Here is a 6017-nt window from a genome sequence, read left to right as displayed (position 1 = left end):
GCTTTCTGTTCCTGTAAAGATTTACAGCCTCAGAAACCCTGTGCAGGGTCACTATGAGTTGGAACTGACTCCATGGTACTTAACAACAAACAACAACCAGGAAACACTATGAGGAGAATGGGACAGAATAACTGGAAAAGAAGAATTCATTAAAAAGTTTATAATCCAGTTAACAATATGGTCAACTGAAGTATCTGCCTACTAAGGCACACTTTTGTGTTTGTTGTTATGTGCCATGGAGTTGTTTCCGACTCATAACGACCCTGCATAGAGTTTCCAAAGCTGTAAGTCTTTATGGGAGCAGAAAGTCTCACCTGTCTTCTGTGGAACAGCTGGTAGTTTTGAACTGCTAACTGTGAGATTAGCAACCCGATTCATAACCACTACGCTAGGAGAAACCATAAAACACAAGTTAGAATCACTCAGGAAGCTGCATCTATAAACTCAGTGTCTACTATGTGCTGGGAACTGCTTCTCTGGAACTTCCAGCTTTCCCTTTCTATGGCTAGCAATGCACACTCTTGTTAATAAGTAGCCTTCTCTGAGTAATAGTAAATATTGAAGGTATCTGACCATGGCAATAGCTGAAACCCTAATAGGCACTAATTGTTAGACTCAACTAACATCAACATTGTTCCATGATCTCAAAGCAATCTCAAAGATCTGTCAAATATGAATGCCTCAAGTATTTTACAGAACAATGAAACTGATTATTATCTTGTAATGGAGATATTTGATCCAATCCTGTCTTCCAAACCATGTTCTACTAGTAACACCATGCAGCAAAGTATTGACTATGTAACCATTAGGAAAACATTTTAAACCAAAAGACTTCAAAGAAACTGTTGTGGCGTAAAAAACATGATGGTATAAATTATTTCCATTTATAATAAAAATTGAAAGCAGGAGAAAACAAAATGAACCCTATCAAACATACACAAATATCTGTCCTCTCCCTTTATTTCTCGCAAAGCACTTAAGAAAGGGAGTTTCACGTGGAGCCTTTTCCAAGTCGTCGCTATAATAGCAACCACGTTTGTAATTCTATTATGTGTCAGAGCCTTTATATAGGACATTATAATAACATGGAAATAGAAGCATTATAAATTCCATAGTTAAAAAAGAAAAATTTTTAAATAATTTGTGTACTGATTGTAAATGGTATAATCATGGATGGAAAACGGGTTTGCCTAATTTTTTGGTACCTGTCCTTTCTGCACGCTGCCTCCAAAGATGGTGTCCAAAAGTCACTTAACCCTGAAGAATTGGTAAGTTGTTCAATGCTATGTCCTTGTTCTCATCTTGTAAAGCACTAGGGAGAGCACTACACTCACTGTGCCCAAATTCTCTCTAGTACAGAATTCAGTCCTACTCATCAACCAGATTTCTCCAGTGTGGGTGCACAAAGGAGGGCTGTGCCTTTCCCAGGGCACACCCAACTGACAAAGAACAGTACCTACAATGCCATGCACAATTTCTCCTGAGGGAGTGAATCAAGAAAGACTTGTCTGGCCACTTCAGGAAACTAGCCATACTCTGAGATAGCTCCCATGCATCCTACATGGGAATGTAGACTTTATCTATATCATTTATAGCATTTTGTCATTATTTTCCCTAGGGTAATGATTCAGGTCCCACTGTGGAAGGTGAGACTTTAAGGAAGAAGGCTATTTGATGATTCCCTAGGGCCCCAAGCATGTTCTAGCAGGTAAAGTGCTGTCTAGCTTCAAACAATATGTGGTTATATCCAAGATAGCTTTAATTGATATCGGTACTTAGTGACTTGCAGTGTCAGGCATCTGTAAGCTCAACAAACTCCCCAGCTCACTTGGGAAAAAATTAACTTAATCTGCTTCTGATAGCCTCTTCCAAAGTTTTGAAAGCATAGGAAACTGGGAGGTGGAAATGCTAATAAAATGTCTAATATCTGGCCCCACATCTTTCCTAGCCTTTAGATTTAATTTCTGTTATTTTTTAAGTAATTCTTATCTCTCTTATCCCTTTTCCAGCAGAATTATTTATGATCAAGCACTATGGATTTTACCTCTAGCTCATCTTTTTACTTATTTATTCCCTGTTCCCTATGCTCCACTCTTCCCACCATCTCTATACAATCTGGCCACAATCTTTGTTTCTAATCTAATTTTATTCCAAGTACTTCAATTCACCTAAGGCTTCCCTCATATCAGGAACCTTGTCATCTCTCTTTCATACTTCACATTCTGTTTCCAACTTGGCACCCTTTCCATCCACATCTCCATGTTTGATATATAACCAATTCTTCAAACACATTGTCAAATGCCAGCTTGTCTAAAAAGAAAGTGGTCACTCCTCTTTCTGATCTCCAAGATTACTTTATTTCTATCTCTCATGACTGTTTCCATATAATTAATAATTAAATTGTCCTCATCATAGCTACTAGAATATCCATTTTAGCTGGGTAAGAGGGTAAATCTGAGCTTCATAGATGGTTAGTGTTGAACAGGAAGTTAAAGAGCATTCAGACATTCCTTCTTCATTAATATTACTGTTGTTGTTAATTGCTGTCAAGTCAGATCCTACACATAGCAACCCTGCATAACATTTCCAAGGAGCATCTAGTGGGTTTGAACAGTCAACCTCGTGATTCAAACTGAACTTGCAGTCAGGTGCATTATTTTGCAGTAGCACATCAGGACTTCTCTTCATTAATAGAAGGGGGAAAAAAAGAACCAGAGAAAGGACAATGAGAGCTCAAAAGTCCAGGTAGTCCTACCCCATCACTCTCCATGCTTTCTATCCATTTCTCTTGCATAGTGGTTGGAGGTGGTGGATATGTGTCCTCTGACTCATAGTGACCCTGTATAGGGTTTCCAAGGCTGTAAATTTTTACCAGAGCAGAAAGCCTCATCTTTCTCCTGCAGAACTGCTGGTAGTTTCCAACTATTGACAGTGAGATTAGCAGCCTGACTCATAATCACTCAGCTCATTATTTTAAAATTATAGAAAATCTAAATGATCAATTTCTATACATAAATAATAATAAAAAAAGGAATATACTCTATCCTGTACTTATACCACACTGTTTCCAACAACATATACAACCCAAACCATACTAATTTTATTTCAATATTTTTGGTGACATTTGTAAAATATTACTTATCTTGAAATCATTGATTAAGCATCAGATTATGCTAAGCACACTATGGTGGCTTAGCTTTATTATCTTATTCACTCCTCATAACAACCCAGCAAGTGGAGTTCCCATTTTGCAGAAGAATAAGTTGAAGCTTTTTGTTGTTGTTGTTAAGTGTCATAGAGTCAGTTCTGACTCATAATGGCTCAGTATATGGTTTCTGAGAAGCAGCTGGTGAGTTTGAGCTGTCTTCCTTGAGATTCAAACTGACCTTGTTGTCTAGTGCTTATGGCACAATGCCACACAAGGACTCCAAATGTAAGCTTACAGACATTAAATGGATAAGCTAAGATTGGTTTATCTATTCCTTGAGACCCTCAGACTTCACTCTACTTCTTTCATAAAAGCTAGTTTATTTTTACAGGACCAAGAAATAATAGCTGCTAAATAAATATTCAGCACGAATCCTGGTGTGGTGCTATGGGTCAATGTGCTGGACTACAAAGTCGGTTTGAACCTCAAGGTGGGTGATTCAAGTTTACCAGCTGTTTCTCAGAAACCCTTTATAGGATCACTATGGGTCTGAACCTACTCTGCCGCACTTAACAACAACATAAATATGGTAAGTGGACATTCAACTATTTGTTTACATAGTTAGTTCAATCAGTTGAACATTGACCACTTAGAGAGAGTTAACATCTAATTTCCCATAAAGTCTGGGAAAAGCAACATGCAAATCTGTTAGAAGAACATTCAGACAATCCACAAAGGATAGCGTTCTATTTATAAATGCAAATGCAGCTATTGCTGAGCAGCTAGATTAGATCAGCAGTTAATGAAACGAAAAACATTAGGAAATGTTGAAATGATAAGAGTTAACTTCGCTCTGAATATCATCATCATGATCTATTTGATGTTATCTAGTCTTCTTTATTTCCTTCTTGGACTTCTATGAAGTTATTCTCATTAACGTTCCATCTTAAGCAGATAGGTAGACTTCTTTCTGGAGAGACTGTGGTATGTTCTGTTTGCACTCTCCTAATTCTTCCGGTTTGGGAGATTATATCATCCTTGCATGAGCTCACATGGGCACTCATTAAAAGAGCAGAAACATTTGCTGAAAGGAGAAACTACTATGCTGAAGGAGAGAACTTCCTAGATACAACGCTAAAACATCCTGGAGACCACGGAGCTAGAGCTGGATTACTGGGAAGTTGCTTAACCTCTCTGCTTCAGTTTAATTGTCTGTAAATAGGGATGTCCTCCTGCTATAGGAGTCCTGGTGGTAGCACTTGGGTGAATGCGCTGGACTGCAAAATCGGTTTGAATCGCAAAGTTGGCTGTTCAAACTCACCAGCCACTTCTTGGAAAGCATATACAGGGTCGCTATGGGTCGGAACCGACTCGACGGCACTTAACAACAACAACGACGGCACTTAACAACAAACCCTGTACAGGGTTTCCGAGGGTGTAAATCTTTACGGGAGTAGAAAGCCTCATCTTTCTCCCGCGGAGCGGCTGGTAATTTCAAACTGCTGACCTTAAGGTTTGCAGCCCGATTCGTAACCATTACGCTACCAGAGCAACAATAACATGCAGATATTACCCGATAAAGTGTCCTGCATCTTGTTGTTGTTTGTTATGTGTCATTGAGTCAATTTTGACTTATAGCAACCCTGTAAGGGTTTCCGAGGGGCGGCTGGTGAGCTTGAACCGTGAACCTTTCAGTTCAAATGGCTTTGCAGTTTGGTGCATTAACCCACAGCGCCATACCAGGACTGCCATTTTAGGAATCTATTAAAGCGTTTAAATAAGTGAGTAACAAGATCAGATTCAAATCTTAACATATTTCTCTGGCAAAGAAAATGTTCTGGACTAAATACCAAAGTAGTAGCAGTAGAAATCTAGATAGGGTCTTTGTAGGTCAGAATCCACGCAATGACCATGGACTTTTGTTTATCTGTTTGTTTGGAACCCTTCCCAAATAATTCTACATTCTTCAGTTTATACCACATTAAAATGATACTTGAGGAGCCCTGGTAGTGTAGTGGATTAAGATCTGGGTTCCTAACTGCAAGGTCAGCAGTTCAAATCTACCACAGGAGAAACACTAGGCTTTCTTCTACTCGGGTAAATGTTTACATCTCGGAACCCTATACAGGATCGCTATGAGTCAGAACTGACTTAATGGTATACAACCTCCATTACTACGTATATAAATACTATATAAATAGTTATTGTTGTTAAGTGCCATCGAGTCGGTTCGACCCATAGCGACCCTGTATAGGGTTTCCGAGGAGCAGCAGTCTGCTGCATTAACCCACAGCGCCACACCAGGATTAATACATAGCACAATATATGTTGTTGCCAAGTGCCATCAAGTTGGTTCCAACTCATAGTGACCCTGTAAAGGGTTTCCAAGGAGTGGCTGGTGTGTTTGGGAGTCCTGGCTGGAGCTGTGCGACAAAGCACTTAATTGCTAACTACCAACTAGTCCTTTGAAATTCTATATAGGGTTACTATGGGTCAGAACTGACTTGATGGTGCTTAAAAACAACATATAGAGTGTGTGTTTATGTATATCTATCAATATATGTGTATACATACACACTTACCCACACACATATACATGCAGACATTTGTTTCAACCTTCTAGAAAGATAGGACCAGAAGGTAATTAGAAAGATTCAGCTTCAAACATGAGCAGGTTGTTCTCACATGCCCATGTTAACTCCTCTTGGCATACGTCCATTTTCTTCTGGTCTCAGGCAAACAGTCTCTTTAGGCTTTAAATATTTCTGATTCTCCCCAACTCTATAAACTCTCCCATTTTTAGATTCTCACTACACTACATTTTAACTACATGAAAGCATTTCTAAACATTTACTGTATCTTTCACCAT

At 38.9% G+C, this 6017-nt stretch overlaps 1 pseudogene; it reads left to right on the top strand.

Moving 5' to 3' along the window:
* Window positions 1-1169: 1169 nt before the first annotated feature.
* LOC102825779 overlaps window positions 1170-6017 on the top strand; it is a 41252-nt pseudogene continuing 36404 nt past the window's right edge.

This window comes from Chrysochloris asiatica, unplaced genomic scaffold (assembly GCF_000296735.1).
Source record: "Chrysochloris asiatica unplaced genomic scaffold, ChrAsi1.0 scaffold00131, whole genome shotgun sequence".
Taxonomy (NCBI): domain Eukaryota; kingdom Metazoa; phylum Chordata; class Mammalia; order Afrosoricida; family Chrysochloridae; genus Chrysochloris; species Chrysochloris asiatica.
Note: the sequence above shows the minus strand (reverse complement) of the source record. Positions and strands in the feature narration are given on the sequence as shown.